Here is a 16,908-nt window from a genome sequence, read left to right as displayed (position 1 = left end):
TCACCCCCAGCAAAAACATAGTCTGACTCCCAGGCCATAGACACAGCACTCGCCACATTTGTGGCATATATGTGTAGCAAAAGATGGGCTCTTGGGCTGCCTAATTGCCCTCAGTGTATCCATGAGATCCTGACACAGTTGGGCAAATCTTTCTATAGAGACATGGCCCAACTCATTATAGCACTCCAGAGGGGCAGGGTATTATTCCACATTCATCTTGCTCCAGCTGGCTGTGTGCTGTAAAAGGTCCTTCAGGATGGGCATGGAGAAGTCATTGTTGTAGAAGTTGATCTTGGTGAGCTGAGAGCATTGTATGAGGGAAGGTAGGAGTGCATTGAACTGGGAGTCCTTAATCTTACATCCCTGCAAATTCAGAGTCTCAAGAGTTTTTACCACTTTCTCTAAGAGACCTCTCAGAGGCATCACATCCAAAACCTGTAAGACCACACCTTTCATCTCCAGATGTTTTAGCTGAAAGAGACTCTGGCAGCAAGAGAAGGAATCCAAGTCTGACTGTGAAATTTGGTAGTGAGTGATGAAGAGGGACTCCAAGGATGTCATCAGGCACCTAGGGATAAATGAGACCAGATGGTTAGATCAGGAAAATGGTAAGGGAAAGCATGTATGGGGTTTACACAGTCATAGAAGTGACCAGGTGACCAAGCTCAGTGTGATCAAATGACCATAGATATTATCTGAGATGCTTCCTTTTGAAATCAGCTTAGTCAAGTCAAACACACAGGAAATCAGCTGGCTTCAGTCTCAAGCAGAAAACCAGTTTAGCCCCTAAGACACATAGAGGAATTTCCATAGCAAGAGAGTCCTGACAGGATCTAGGGATATTACATGTAGGCTCATTCAAAGCTGCATTTAATCGCAGCATCTGAACTGTCACTCTTGCTATCCCTTACAGTTCCATACAATCCCTCATGTCCCTTGTACTGCACAGTACTGGGGCTCAAAACCCTTTACTCATGGGAAAACAGGGGAATATAGTAGGCTGTTCCCGCATATCTTAGCACAGAGCTCACCTCCTCACGTTGATGATATCTCCCATCTCCTAAATACATCCTCACCTCCCTGTTGGCCGTGATTCCTCCCGCATATCTTAGCACAGAGCTCACCTCCTCACGTTGATGATATCTCCCATCTCCTAAATACATCCTCACCTCCCTGTTGGCCGTGATTCCTCCCGCATATCTTAGCACAGAGCTCACCTCCTCACGTTGATGATATCTCCCATCTCCTAAATACATCCTCACCTCCCTGTTGGCCGTGATTCCAAGAAGAATTACAGTTCCTTCTGACCTGATCTGAGCTACTCCTTACCTCCCTTCAGTCTTCTGCTTCAAGAGTAATTATTTGAGACTTTGAATCATTACACATAACATCCATATTCTAAAGGGTCCCTAAATTTTGTTCCAGGTGGCTGACTGTAAGGCATCGTATATGAATAATCCTTAAAATGGACAAGCAAAAGTGCTCTGCTAGGTAATCCAGCTCTCCCTCCTTGCTTACCTGAAGACCTGATTCATGTGGTCTGTGAGAAAGTGGACACCACACATGGAGAGATGCTGGAGACAAATGAATTTGGAGAAGATAGAAATGAACTCCTTGACACACTTGTCTTCTCTGTGTCCTGTCCTATTGGCAATCTTGAAGACGTTCTTATAGAGGGGTGCCAGGAGAAGTTTGCAAAGATTTCTCATCTTCCCGAAGCAGGGAGCAAAATGGGCCAGATTGAACACATTCCACTCAGTGTTCAGTTCCAATTCCTCTATGTGCTCTGGATGAAAGGCATTCAAAATCTCTAAGACAAAGTTCATGGGCATAGCCCAGATCTTCATGTTTATACAGCACAAATGTAGGGAGTCCTTTCTCTGCTGGGCCCACTTCAAGAAGTATGCTTGTGACTCATCCTGGCGGGGCCTGAGGCACAGGTCAGCCACCACCTTCAGCTGCCTCCTCCATGCATATCTTGGAAGGACTTTCACTACTTTAGGCTTCTCATCCAAGGGCTCTGATGAACAGCTACCATCCTCTGCACCAGCCCATATGTCCCAGAAGGCATGGTGCACATTCCTCAGGTCCAGAACCTGAAGGTTTCCCCTGCCGGGAGTGAAACATGTCAAATGTCAGCAGACATGACTACTCTTAGTCAGCTTTGATTACCAAACTCTAAACTCAAGTCTCTCCCACCTTGGTAAGGTACAATTTCTTTAAACAGTACAATGTGCACACAAACATAGTACAGAATCTTTCCTTGAGCTGCATGTGTAGACCTGACCACTTTCCTTCCACTAAGGTACTATTATTTTTCTCCTCAATACCATTAATCATGCTTGTGGGAAAACTAGGGATAGGCTCATTCTAGAGGTTACTTATAGTAAGTTGCAATCCACTGATAATTGTCCTTAGTCCAAGAAGACAATAGCTTCAAGGTTCCTGCACCACTGCCTGATGATCCCATCAGAAACCATTCTCCTTGACCCCACAATCTCTACTGTGTACCCAAATGCTCCCTTATAGACGACTTGATTATTACTCACCTGGGGTGAGATTCTCTTGTCAGTCACATATCTATTTCATCCAGCACAGCCTACAAGGTCTCCAGGTTAGGTGACTTCATCAAAGACCCCACAGGGAGACAAGGAAAAGTCCAGGCTGCCACCATTGCCTTAATGAGCTTCTTAAGTCTGCCAGTGAAGGCGTCCTTCAACAGTGCTGGCAAGAGCAGAAAAGGTACCTCCTCCAGAGAGGACAAGGCCAAATCCTCATCTCTCAGCAGAGCCTGCAATGCCAGCTTTTGGAGTGTGGATGGAGTCTGAACACTTATCCTCTTCAGTCTCCAGTCAGAAGGCTTCTTGGGAAGGATTCAGAAAAAAATATACTTTCAAGACAAAGTGTGCAAAACTTCCACACCATTACATAAACCACTAAGCTTCAGAGTTACTACTCTGACAATGACAGAGAAATCAATTTACGTCTTCAACCTAAACTGGTGGTGGAAAGATAGAATCTCACAACCGGGTTCTTTCTATCAAACAAATGAGCACATAATTTTCAAATCAAAATCCTTTTTGTATGACCCTTTCTCAAAAACAATCTTAAAAAAAAAATTCAGAAATCAAACAAAACCAACCTACCGACCAACCAACCAACCAACCAAACATAAATTCTTGTGTTGGGGATTAATATTAATTCCCAGTAAGCAGAATGACTTCAGTGCATTTCTACAATTTTTAGGGTTTCCTGTGTCTGGGAAGCAAATCATGTACACAGAGCAAAGCTATGTGGAAAAAATGAAACGCAAAGCCTAAAGCAATACATATGTATAACTCAAAAGTTTCACTTGAGCATTGAATGAGATCAAAGATACATGGTCTACAGGACTACAGTGTGAGCCAGGATCTCTCTCCTCTCTCTCCCTGTCCCTCTCTCTACCCCTCTCTCTCTCTCTCTCTGTCACACACACACACACACACATACACACACACACACACACAAACACAAACACACACAAACACACACAGACACACTCACACACACACACACACACACACACACATACACACAAACACACACAAATTCAGTGAAGGGTTAACCTGAGGGAACAGGTTAGTCAGAATGATCTGCTTTCCAGCTTACCAGGAGTCACATGGCCAGTTCTAAGAGAGTTTGATCAAGATGCAGGATCCTTGTCTCAAAAAAAATTATATGAAACACACTAATGAAGTATGAAAGTTATCACAGAAATATATCGGTGATGAGGCTAAAAATTCATTTGGAATGAAACTCAAGGTCTTCAACCTATTCCCCTAAAGAACTCTAAACTTCTCTACATCAAACTGCATTATCCAAGGAAAAACCAGTACATACCAGTTGAGCACTGCAGATATTTCTCCAAGTCACCGCTGCACCAGGCAATTACTCAGGCTGCAGGTCTCTAAGTGTGTTCTCTGGATCCACTGGTTCCTTTATATACCTGTCTGCTCACCCCTCCCTATTGTAGCCACACCCTCCAATCCAAAACTGGAATTGGATTTCCTGGTTTAATCTCCACACCTTAAATTCCGGATTAAAGATCTAATCATTTCATTGGTTGAATCAGAAGGACTTGTGTTCACATACTCTCCACTCTTCTCCATCTTCAAAAGTTTCATGGAGAAATACAAATATTCCACTTGTTAATTAACCATAAAACATCAAGTTTGTTGACTTGTTCCTTCATTTACTTAAGGCTTACTTAGTTTGCAATTTGTTCCGGGGATCTTGTCATGCTCAGAAGCCAAGGGTCTTTTAGAAGTCTAATTCTAGAACTTCTCCTGCCTCAGGATCCTTCTTATTGATAGGATTACTTTTATGAATAAACACATCTGGTTGGATTTTATTCATGGGACCAGAGTCATTTCCAGTTTTCATCAGCTAAGGGTTTAATCTGTTGTTGATCAGAGACATAGCATAATTCAAAGGTATTATTTTGTGCTGGATTTGGGACAGAATACAGAGTCAGAGTTAGGAATATGTACTGGAGCTCAAGGGCTGAAGTGGATGCTCTGTCAGTAAAATGTAGCAGCAGCCACGCAAATGGTAGGGCAGGAGCAAGGCTTGATTCCATTACTATAGTAGCCATGGTGTTGTGTGTGTACTCAGTTGGTAAGGAGCTACCCAACATTCAGGGATTCCTCTCTAAAACTCTCTTTGCAATAGACAAGATGGGGCATGCCGGTAAGCTCAAAATTTGAAGTGGGAGGTAGGAGGCTCGTTTTAATGTCATCTTCAGCCAAATTTTAAGCTGAAGTATAGTCTGATCTAAATGGACAAAGACCTGTGTATTAGTCAGGGTTTTACTGCTGTGAACAGACACCATGACCAAGGCAAGTCTTATAAAAAACAACATTTAATTGGGGCTAGCTTACAGGTTCAGAGGTTCAGTCCATTATCATCAAGGTGGGAGCATGGCAGCATCCAGGCTGTCATGGCTCAGGCAGAGCTGTGAGTTCTACGTCTTCATCTAAAGGCTGCTAGTGGAAGACTGACTTCCAGGCAACTGGGGTGAGAGTTTTAAGCCCACACTCACAGTGACACACCTGTTCCAGCCATGTCACACCTATTCCATCAAAGCCACAACTCCTGATGATGCCACTCCCTGGTCCAAGAATATACAAACCATCACATTCCACTCCCTGGTCCCCATAGACTTGTTCAAAAACATGAGTCTATGGGGGCCATACTTAAACATAGCATAATGCAAATGCATTTTGTCCAACTTTCTTTTTTTTTTTTAAGATTTATTTATTTATTATATGTAAGTACACTGTAGCTGTCTTCAGACACTCCAGAAGAGGGCACCAGATCTTGTTACGGATGGTTGTGAGCCACCATGTGGTTGCTGGGATTTGAACTCTGGACCTTCGGAAGAGCAGTCGGGTGCTCTTACCCACTGAGCCATCTCACCAGCCCTTGTCCAACTTTCAAAGTCCTCATAGTCTTTAGTAGTCTTAATAATGTTAAAAGTCCAAAGTTCAAGGTCTCTCCTGAGATGCATCCAACTAATTTAACTGTAATCCCCAAAGCAAGGCATTAAACCAGCTGGGCAAACTACAAACTCTGCATCTCCATGGCTGATGTCAAAGCAGTCTCCAGATCTCCACTTCTTTTTCATCTTTGTTGACTGCAACAAACCGCTTTCTCCTGGGCTGTTTCCACTCCCTGTTATCAGATTTCCTCAGCATATATCTGAAGCTGCCGAGTTCTGCTGCTGGCAGGAAATAGAACATGACCCAATTGTACTATTATATTGTCACTGGCTTTCTGTTTTCCAAATCCTTCACTGCCTAAGCTTGGCTATCCTGGATCTTGCTCTGTAGATTGGCCTTGAATGCAGAGATCAGCATGCCAGTCTCCTGGTATTAAAGGTGTGTATAACCATGCTTAGATCTAAATTTATCTGGGTAGGATCTTGCCCCAAGGTCCCACTCCCTTAATCTGTTATCTCCTAGAACACAAGATTTTGCTCCATTCCACTCCCTGGTACTCCTTTAATCATGTATTTTATATTTTTCCTTTCTATGCTTACTATGCTTGTTCAATCTTCTCTTCATAAGACTTAACCGGAGAAAAAAGCCTTTGCTAGGCTTTTTTGAGACTTCCTTTGACAAAGCAATTAATCTGAGTCTTCACACCTCCAGATGGTGTCACTCCTTGGTCCAAGAATATACAAACCATCACAACCTGCTTTCTAAATGGACAAAGGAAAACATGAAAAGGAAGGTGTGAGAGAGATGGTACCCTTGGCTGCTCAGGAAACTTAAGTAGAATCAGCCCGACAACATTCCTCAGGGCTATGAGATGTGATGTGGGTCTTGGGCTGGAGACTTGGCTTAGAAAGAAGGAACACCCGTCAACCTTCTATTCCTATCATCTACATGGTGGCTTGAAATGATCTGTGAGTCCAGTTCCAGCAAATGTGAAACTGCCTTCTGACCTCAAGGGCAGCAGGCATGTGAGGGCTGCCCATTCATAGTTGTAGGCAAAACACCCCTACATATAGAACAAATCTTACTAAAGCAATACATCTATAGTCGGAATGGTGGCATACACATTTATTCCCTCCTCTCAGGAGTCAAAGTTTGACTGATTCAGGGAGTTCAGAGCTACCCTTATCTAAATAACTAATCACCAACCAGTGAAACCTATGGAGTGAGGATCTTTCATAAAATTGAACCAGAGCTGGGCAGGGTGGCACAGGACATTAATCCCAGCACTACAGTCAGAGACAGGAGCATCTTTGATTTCGAGGCCAGACTGCTCCTCAGAGTGGCTTATGGGACATGTAGGGCTCTTAAACAAAGACACCCTGTCTCAAAACAACAAAACAAACAAACACACAAACAAGGGTAAGTTTCCCAGACTGTGCAGGTTCAGACGTAAACCCCAGGATTAGGGCGGTAGAAGCAGGTGAATCTCTGAGGTCAAGGTTAGTCTGGTCTACAAAGTGAGTTCAGGAAGAACCAGAGATGGGTAAACTGACCAGCCCTGTCAAAAAAATCAATCAATCAATCAATCAAACAGAGAGGCAAAAACAGAACAAAAAATGCCCAAAACACAAAATAAAATTCTTAAATAAAACCTCAAGAGACCTGATGTGCATACTCTATTTAGCATGCATGAACAATGTCACACATCAGAAGGAATGGAGGCCTTTGTATACATACCCAATGGTGGGAAAAAATCTTTCTTCAGGCTTTGTGCTCAATGGGAGGGGGTAGATCCCTGATCCTGTTATATTGCTATGAGTTTACTTCTAGAGATTTTCTGTAATTGACCTGTGTCCCTCTGAGCACTTTGTGCAGGCTGTCCTTGGGGAATTTCATGTAGAGTAGAATCTGTTGTTTGGGTGTCATTATTTCACCAAGGTTCTAGGAGCCCTGTCCCGGTGAGGTTGACCTTCTGTTCCATGCTCATCAGAGTAGAAGGATAGAAAGCCTCAAAGGTATTCTTGTTATTTGTTTCTTGTTTCTTTGTGGGTTTTTTTTTTGGGGGGGGGGAGGGCGGTATTTTTTACTTCTGTCTTTGTTTCCAGTGTTTCCTCTGGACTTGGCTGAAGCTGAGATCCTGCTACTAAGCCTTGTTCTCTGTCTGGCTATGAAACTTCTAGCCCCCTTGCTCATTTGGTGCACAGAGCTTTTATTCTGGTAGCTTGGTGCCCACTACCACCTATGCAGATGTAGCAGCTCCTTCAACAACCGTGCCTATAGTATTTAGCCATTCACATCTTCCTAGCACACACAATTCCTTTCTGTTTTCACCTCTGAGCCACACCAGTAGGACCTGGGAAGGAACAATGTGAGCCTAAGAGCAACACCTGTTTGCTGCCCAAAGCTATGAGCAATCATTTTCTTCCTTGACTGACAATTGAATTTTACAGGCATAAGTCAGAGACTAAAATCTAGAAATCCAATGGAACTGATAAGCTCGGCTTCTCTCATTTATGTTCTCCAGAAATTTGGCTGTGACAGGACAATGGCCACATCTAGGCTTGGTCCTCAACCTTTGCATATCTTGAAAATCTCTACCAGATGTGTCTAGAGAGTAACCTCAGAGATCATTTCAGAATCACTTCTTCCAGGGGAACACAGCATCAATGACACAGGTTCCTATGAAAGTAGAAAACATATATCAGCTTCCTTCCAGTCCAGTGGACACCTTGTAAAGGCTTACCAGCTACAAGTCTTGGAACAACTTCTCTTGAGGCACTCTCCTGAATACTGTGCCTCATTCAAGGAGCCACTGGTCTTCTCCATGTTGGGGGCTCTATCATGACCAAGAGTGCTATAGCTCCCAAATTTCAAGATTCTAAAATTGTACTATCTTACTTATCAGGTCTAGATATTGAGATCCTTTCCTGTAATGAACCCCATATTATTCGTTATGGCTGCCTAGGTGAAATAGTTTCCATGTATAAACCCATCTACACTCCAATTAAAGAAGATACTATCTCTGCCTCTTTGTGTAGTATGAGCCTTTTGCCTGTCTAGTTCCTATCTTGGTGGCATTATCTGTTGACAATGTGCTAAGATTACACTCCTTCATGTTAACCACATATGGGATAAAGAGATGGTTCAGGAGTTAGGAGCATGGGGGATAAAGACAGAGGAGCTGACACAGAGAAGCTTGGAAATGATCCTGAGGTATCTGTTAGAGAAGCCAGTGCTCTAACTATTCAGTCATATCTCCCTCCCCTTTTCTTTGCTTTTTCCTTAGTGAAAATATTTTTTTTTTCATACAATGTGTTGTGATTATGGCTTCAACTCCCCCAACTCCTCTGAGATCATTCCCACATTATTTTCCATCTCAATCCACACCCTTTGTATCTCTCCTGAGAAAAGAAACAGGCACTTAAAGAATCCTGAAACATGTGTGGCAGTATACAAGTGTACTCCCAGGACAGGGGAGAAAGAGGCAGGACCACCTCCAGCCTGGCCTAGGAAGTGAGTTACAGAACAGTTGAACTTACAATCAGACCCTGCTTGAAAAACAAACACAGAAATTAACAAATCAACAAAAAAGCAACAGAAAACCAAAAGAAAAGAAAAACACACAAGTTGGAACAGGACAAAATAAATAAACCAACAGAAAAAAGGGAGCCAATCCCACCCCCTCAAAAAAAAAAAAAAGTAGAACCACCAACAACAGCAAAAACAAATCCCAAAGAAATACAGAATACATTCAAAGACACAGAAATCCCAGAAAAACAGGAAAATGGTAGCTGTAATAGACAAGCAAAGAACTTATAATCTAAAATTAAAACAATATAAATAAACAAAAGTACATGACACAACTTTCTAACACTCAGATTTGCTAAAAAGTCTTTGAGTTTGTTTTGCTTTCCTACCTACAACTGGTCAATTAGTCTCCCATTAAGAGAGAGATTTGCACAGGGCGTGGTGGCGCATACCTTTAATCCCAGCACTGGGGAGGCAGAGGCAGGCAGATTTCTGAGTTCAAGGCCAGCCTGGTGTACAAAGTGAGTTCCAGGACAGGCAGAGCTATACACAGAAACCCTGTCTCGAAAAACCAAAAAAGAAAAAGGAAAAAAGTAAAAGAGAGAAGAGAGAGAGAGAGAGAAAAGAGAAAAGAGAGAAAAGAGAGAAAAGAGAAAAAAGAGAAAAAAAGGGAAAAAAGGGAAAAAAGAAAAAAAGAAAGAGTGAGATTTGCATCCACAGGAAATTCCCATTTAACTCCAGGCAGAGGTGGCACACACCTTTAATCCCAGCACTTTGGAGGCAGAGGCAGGCAGATTTCTGAGTTCCAGGCAAGCCTGGTCTACAGAGTGAGTTCCAGGACAGCCAGGCCTACACAGAGAAAAGCTGTCTCGAAAAAACCAAAAAAAAGAAAAAAGGAAAAGAAGTTTCCATTTAACAAGGTTAGTGTTTCATTTTTAAGACTTTATGGATTGGAGACAGCTTTTGGGTTAGGAAGGGGAGCTTCTCTCAGTACTGTCATGTGGTATAAATCTGTACATGCCCTGTGCCCGCTGATTCAAGCTCTCTGAATTCATATGTGAATCAGGTCTGCTGTGTTTTAGAAGGCCTGGTATCTTCAGTGGAAGGACGGCTACTATGAACATAGTCAAGCAAGTGTCTTTGTGGTGTTGTGGGTCCTCTTTGGCTTTCTGTCTGGGAGTGGTAAAGCTGGCTCTAGAAGGTAGAATGAATCTCAAAGAGATTTTGAGAAACTGTCAGATTGATCATACAAGTGGTTGTACAAGTTTGCACTCTCTCCACCAATAGAGATGTGTTCCCCTTGTTCCATAACCTCCCCACATGAGCTCTCAAATGAGGTTGAGAGCTCTGACTCAATATCTGAAAAGGCTGCATGTTACAAAAAGAATTAAAAGGGTGGAGTTTACCCATCTAATTCAATTCCAGTTTGGGATTGGTAGGTGTGGATACAAAAGGGAGGGGTGAGCCATAGGTATATAAAGGCTTCAGTGGAGCCAGAGAACACACTCAGAGATCTGCAGCCTGGATAAATGACTTGTTTGGCCAGCACTGAGAGACCTATCTACAGTGTTCAGAAGTAGTAGGTAAGGATATTCCCCTGGGTCATGCAGTTGGATGTAGAAACCTTTAGTCTCCCACATATGACCAAAAAATGTTAATTTTTATCTCCTTACAGGAACACATTGAACATCTGGTATTTAATTCCAAATGAAGTTTTAGCTTCATCACAAATATATATGTTAAGCAGTTGATTTCATTATTATGGTTGATTTTTTAAAAAGAAGGTCTTTCTATTTTGTTTAAGCTCTCCTAGAAATGACCATGTGGCATTGGGTAGGCTGAAATGCAAGAACCTCCTTACTCATAAGCCTCCTCAGTGCATAGATTACTAGTGCATTCCCTCACATTTCCATTCACTCAAATGTTTGTGTTTGTTTTTGTGAGTCACTGGCTCATACTGGAGTCCTGGAGACCATGTATCTTTGAACACCTTTAACTCACAATAGCTGGAGTTACACTTGGAGAACATACTCAATGTCTTACCTTAGGCTTTGCCTTACATCACTTTCACATAGCTTTGATTTTTTTGATATGGTCTTCATTAGGGACCCAGGAAACCCTGATAACTATAGGAACCCATTGTCATCATCATGCTTAGTGGGTCAATATTGATCCAAGACACAAGGGTTTGTGTGTGTGTGTGTGTTTACTGTTTCCATGATCATTGTTTGTTGCATTTTTGTTTTGTTGGTTGTTTTCGTTTTCTTTTTTTTTCCTTTTTTGTTGATTATTTAATTACATTTGAATTGTTGTTCTTTTTCCCAGTCTTCCCTGACCATCATCTATCCACTTTGACTCTAAGACAATACTCCCTTACACACACACCCAATTCCCAAAAAGCCTCCAGAGGACCAAGCATCTCCCTTCCCATGGATATGAGATAATTCAAACATCAGCTACATATTTATCCAGAGCCATGGATGCACCCATGTACAAACTTTCGGTGGTGGTTTCATCCATCAGAGCTCTGAGGGGTCAAGTTAGTGGATAATGTTGTTCTTCCTATGGGGTTTCAATCTCTTTCACCTCTTCTGTTCTTCCCTAAGCCTTCCATTGTGTTCCCCTGGCTCAGCCTTATAGTTGCCTATAAGTGCCTGCAATTGTCTTATATACTGGCACAACCTCTCAGAGAACAGCCATACCAAACTCCTGTCTGTAAGCACATCTTGGCATCAGCTATAGTGTCGGAGATTGGTGTCTGCTGATGGGATGGATCCCAGGGTAAGCAGTCTCTGGATGGTCTTTCCTTCAATCTCTGATTTATATTTTGTCCACACTTTTCTTTAGATGGGAACAATTCTAGTTTTAAAATGTTGAGATGGATAACTGGGCCCTTCCCTCACCTGGGGACACGCCTATCCACTGGGGCTGGTCTCCTAAGGTTCTATATCCTTTGTGCTGCACATTTTGGTTTGGGCCATCCACATTAAGTCCTGTGATGCTTGTCAATTCAATATTTCTTTCATGCTTTTTTTTTTTTTTTTTTTAAGAGTGGATCACAAACAAAAAAAAATTTTTTTTTTTGAGACAGGGTTTCTCTGTGTAGCCCTGGCTGTCCTGGAACTCACTTTGTAGACCAGGGTGGCCTCGAACTCAGAAATCTGCCTGCCTCTGCCTCCCAAGTGCTGGGATTAAAGGTGTGCGCCACCACGTCCGGCTACGAACAAAATTTTTGTTCCAAAAATTAGATACCCATTTTTGTGGTAGAGAGGCTGCCATGATGCCAGTGTGGGGGACTGTCTTTCCATCACCAGTATAGGATGAATAGGTAACTTGAAGTCTCTAGCATTGCATGAGCAGTAACTCACTAGCTTAGTGGTTGATGTGATGGTGAGGAAGTTTTATAAACTTTGTCTTAAATGAATATTCATTTCTGACTCCTTCCCCAGGATCCTTCTGATTGGAGACCTTTAGAAGATGTGTGTTCAGGGGACCCTGGCGGGTGACAGTCCGGGAAGCATGGTCGAGGCTGGCAGGGCCAGGCCCCTGCAAGGTTCCCCCTGGACCCTGGCCACCACTGCCAGGAGCTCTGCTTCCTGTGGACCAGTGCCCGCGGGCAGGTCTGAGGGAACCGGAAGAGGCAGCTTGGCCTGGATCGCTGAGAAGAAGGTGCAGCTGTGCTCTGCTTCATGGGCAAAGAAGCTGGAGAAACTCGGCGTGTACTCTGCCTGCAAGGCAGAGGAGTCCTGTAAATGCAATGCCTGGAAGAACCCTAACCCCTCTCCTATTCCACCAAGAGGAGACCTCCAGCAGATAATCGTCAGTTTGACAGAACCCTGTCAAAGCTCTCGCCATGCCCTTGCTGCTCATGTTTCTCACTTGGAGAATGTGTCAGATGGTTTCTTCTATATTGAAAGCATTTTTATGTTTTCTAATTTAAAATTAATATTTTCTTATAGATATTGTGCAATAAAACAGAAGTAGAATGTGGTTTTTGCAAAGGCTTTAAAGGCTGACAAAAAGTTTACATTTGAAAAATTAATATATTGTACTGGTACAAAATAGTTTTAAATTATATTTTGAAAGCTAAAAAAAAAAAAAGGAAAATGAGTGTTCATACCCCACCCACAATCCAAAAGCTGGCAATTCAGACTCTGGTGAGAGAGGAGGCTTTAGGCATGTCTGATCTGGAGGAGATGGCCCATGGACTCTTCCCAGCACTGTTCAAGGAAGCCTTCAATGGCAGACATGTAAAGCTCATAAAGGCATTGGTGATAGCCTGGCCTTTCCACGGTCTACCTGTGGGGGCATTGATGAAGACTATTAATGAAACATGGAAACATGGCAGGCTGTGCTAGATGGAGTAGACATTCATCGAACAAGAGGGTTTTCACTGCAGGTAAGCAGTTTCCAAGTCCTGTAGAAGGGAGCAGAAGGAGTACACATTAGACATGGTCAGGGAGATTAGTTTTGTCATAAATGGATCAGATGCTTCTGATGTCATCATCAGGCATGGATACAGGGTTCTTGACAGCTACTGCTTACTTGTACTGAGGATAGTTGGCTCTGGATTAGATTTGAATATGGACTAGAGTAAATGTGACCTCACAGTAGAATGAGCCTATCCCTGACATCCCCACAAGAACTAATAATATAAGTAAGGAGAAATAAAGTGTACCTTACTGAAAGAAAACTATACAGAAGCACAGGAAAGCTTCTGTAGCATGCCAGAGTCCAACGTGGATATCAGGTCCTGAAAAAAACATACAAATTAGTAGGGAAGAGAGCCGAGTTTAGATTTAAGTAATAAAAGCTAATTCAGGGTCTGCCATCATTCATATGTGTCACCTGCAGGAGGAAAAAACTGCAGTTTCTCGACCTGCGGAACGTGTACCATAACTTCTGGAGCATAAGAACTGAGTCAGAGGATAGTGACTGTTCAGCAGATATCTTGGATGAAAAGCAAGCCATGAAGGTCCGTCCCACATATGCACTGAGGCAGCATCTGAAGGTCACAGTTGACCTGTGCATCAGGCCGTGCCTTGATGAAGCACAAGCATGGTTCTTGAAGTGGGCCCAGAAGAGAAAGGGCTCCCTATATTTCTGCTGTACAAAGATGAAGATCTGGACTCTGCCAGTAAAAGATCTCAGACATATCTTCCATGTTTTTCATCCAGAGCACATCATGGAGTTAGAACTAAATACTGAATGGAGTCTGTTAGAGTTGGCACATTTTGCCCCCTATTTAGGGCAGATGGGAAATGTTCACAATGTATTCCTGGCACCCCTTCACAAGACCACCTTCCCTATTATCAATAGAACAAGAGTCAGAGAAGCCAAGTGTATCAACAAGTTTATTTCTCAGTTCTCCAAATTCAACTGTCTCTAGCATCTCTTCATGTTCTACATCTATTTTCTCAGAGACCAGATGAATCAGGTCCTAGGTTAAGCAAGAATAGACAGTTGGATCAGCTACCAAAGCAAATCTGTCTGTCTTATCTAAAAGATTAGTGGTACATGATGCCAGTCAGTCACTAGGAACAAGCATTTAGAGATTTATAAGACTCTGAACGTTGTCTCTTGTTTCCATGTTCACTGAGATATACAAGGGAAATTTTACAAGTTAAATCAGTTTCTGAAATGAGCACTCATGATATAGAGAAGTGATTTGGTGTAAAGAGAAGGTCAGAACTAGTAAGAATAGGATGTCATTCTTTCTGGAATCAAACCCACATAATCAAATGGAAAGGGAAGAGAAATGGGAGTCTATAGTGAGGAGTCAGGGTACTCATTAGCACAGTGTGAACTTGAGTTATATGCTCAGAACTAGAAGAGTAGCCTTCTATCTTCTTTCAGTCACCATGAGTAATATATTTTGAGGCCAAGTAGTGCTGAGTGCATTGGGCAGAAGGACGAGCCTGGGATGTAATGAGAGCAAGTATGACTGCAGAGAGTATGATAAAATGCAGATTCAGTGAGCGCACAGCAAATATTAACATCCTGTGAGAATTTTATTGGGATGGAGTTTCTTCTGTGTGCTTTCTGGGATTAGAGGACAAACCAGTTCTCAGGTTTAGAGTAAGGCCATGAGATAAATTGCGAGGTTGACATGACTGAGCAGTTTCCAAAAGGAAGCATCGTAGATGATGTCCTTGACCATTTAGTCAAACTGACACTAGGGCACTTGGTTCCTTCTACAACTTTGTATATCCCAGTCAAACCTCTACAAGACTATTTGCCAGAAATAACCATCTGTCTACTTTATCTCTAGGTGCCTGAATACACCCTTGAAGACCCTCTCCATTAGTTACTCCCTGATTTCACAGAGAAATTTGGATTCCTTCGCCTGCTGTCAGAGCCTCTTTCAGCTAAAACATCTGGAGTTGAGAGGGGTGGCCTTACTTGATTTACATCTTATGCCTCTGAGAGGTTTCCTCATGAACGTGGTAGGCACTCTGGAGACTCTGGATTTTCAGGAGTGTAGAATGAAGGACTCCAAGCTCAGTGTCTTCCTACCTGCATTCAAACAATTCTCTCAGATATCCAATGTCAACTTATACAGCAATGACTTCTCCATGCCTATCTTGAAGGACTGTTTGTGGCACACAGTCAACTGGAGCAAGATGAATGTGGAACAATACCCTGCTCCTATGGAATGCTATGATGAGTTGGGTCATGTCCTGTAGAAAGATTTTCCCAACTTTGTCAGGATCTTATGGATACACTGAGGATAATTAGGCAGATCAAGAACAGCTCCTTTGCTACAGATATCTGCCATACATGTGGGATGCACCAGGTCTTTGACCAGGTGTCCAGACTTTGTTGTTGCTGGCAGTAAATTGGAAACGTTCTGGATTCAAATGAACAATAGGCTTGGGACACATCTCTCACCTAGGGAACTCAGAGCCTGTGGCTTCTGACACCGCTCAGATGGTTAGAAACTAAAGGATGTTCATTGACTGGTATCTGGGAAACTGAGCTTGACAAGGGGAACAGTTGGATGGACTGTGGGAACAGGGCCCTAGTGGAGTCAGAAACACAGCTTGTCATTGTTACATGTCTTCTCCCTGGACAGACTAACTAGTCTGGATACCTATAAACCTGGATACCTATAAACCTGGATGTTCTCTCAGTGTGGTCCTTGACTGTTACCAACCTCACTACCAGGTTCAGGGTCAGGAAGGTTCAATGGGTAGAGAAATGGAAAGACACTGGTATTTCATGAGTGAAGCAAAGGTATTGGTAAAATTAACGTGATATATTAAAATGAAAGTTTTCTTGCACTTCTCTTCCTTGTCCTTTGCCTGGGCTACATGTACAACAAACCTGTGTGGCTGAACAGTTACATGCACAAAACATTTAAACTAATGGGAGCAACATAGACACACCTACTATGAAGGAGAATTAAAAGGATCACAGATAATTAACATCTAGTACATTCAGACCACAAGGAACCTTGGACCCATCAGACATGCCTAAAGTGAAGAAGAGAACATAGTGCAAAGTAAACAGGATTTCCAGTCTGGCATTGTAATCTTGACCTTTTTGTAAAGCTTTACAGAGATGACTAATGGAACCACTAAATCCATCTGTTATGTCATATGTCCCTAAATCCTTATTCCAATGTACTCCAAAACTCTATGAAGTACCCATATTTATTTAAAGATATCCAATGAAATGCAGGTTTCTCTTCTCCATAAACCATTTACTGTACAAAAAAAAAAATGTATTTTAAGTCTTCAGTTGTAATCAAAAGAAGAGAGAAATATCACCCTCTGCCTTGTCATTATATCCCCTTTCTGTATAGTAACCTCTTAATAAAATAATTTGTTACTCTATATTTATTGAACACTTAAAACAGGAGTTCTTTCTTTAAATATCATTGTCATTGTCCAAATTG

General features: G+C 42.4%; 2 pseudogenes; one reads left to right on the top strand and one right to left on the bottom strand.

The window, feature by feature from the left end:
• On the bottom strand, nt 1-4,724 carry LOC147005246 (PRAME family member 8-like; annotated as a pseudogene).
• Nucleotides 4,725-13,114: 8,390 nt separating this feature from the next.
• Nucleotides 13,115-15,846, top strand: LOC147005245 (PRAME family member 8-like; annotated as a pseudogene).
• The last annotated feature ends 1,062 nt before the right edge of the window (nt 15,847-16,908 follow it).

Source organism: Mus caroli, unplaced genomic scaffold, assembly GCF_978045245.1.
Source record: "Mus caroli unplaced genomic scaffold, Mus_caroli_1 scaffold_4, whole genome shotgun sequence".
NCBI lineage: Eukaryota > Metazoa > Chordata > Mammalia > Rodentia > Muridae > Mus > Mus caroli.
The sequence above is the reverse complement of the archived record's forward strand: the minus strand, read 5'-3'. Positions and strand labels throughout refer to the sequence as shown.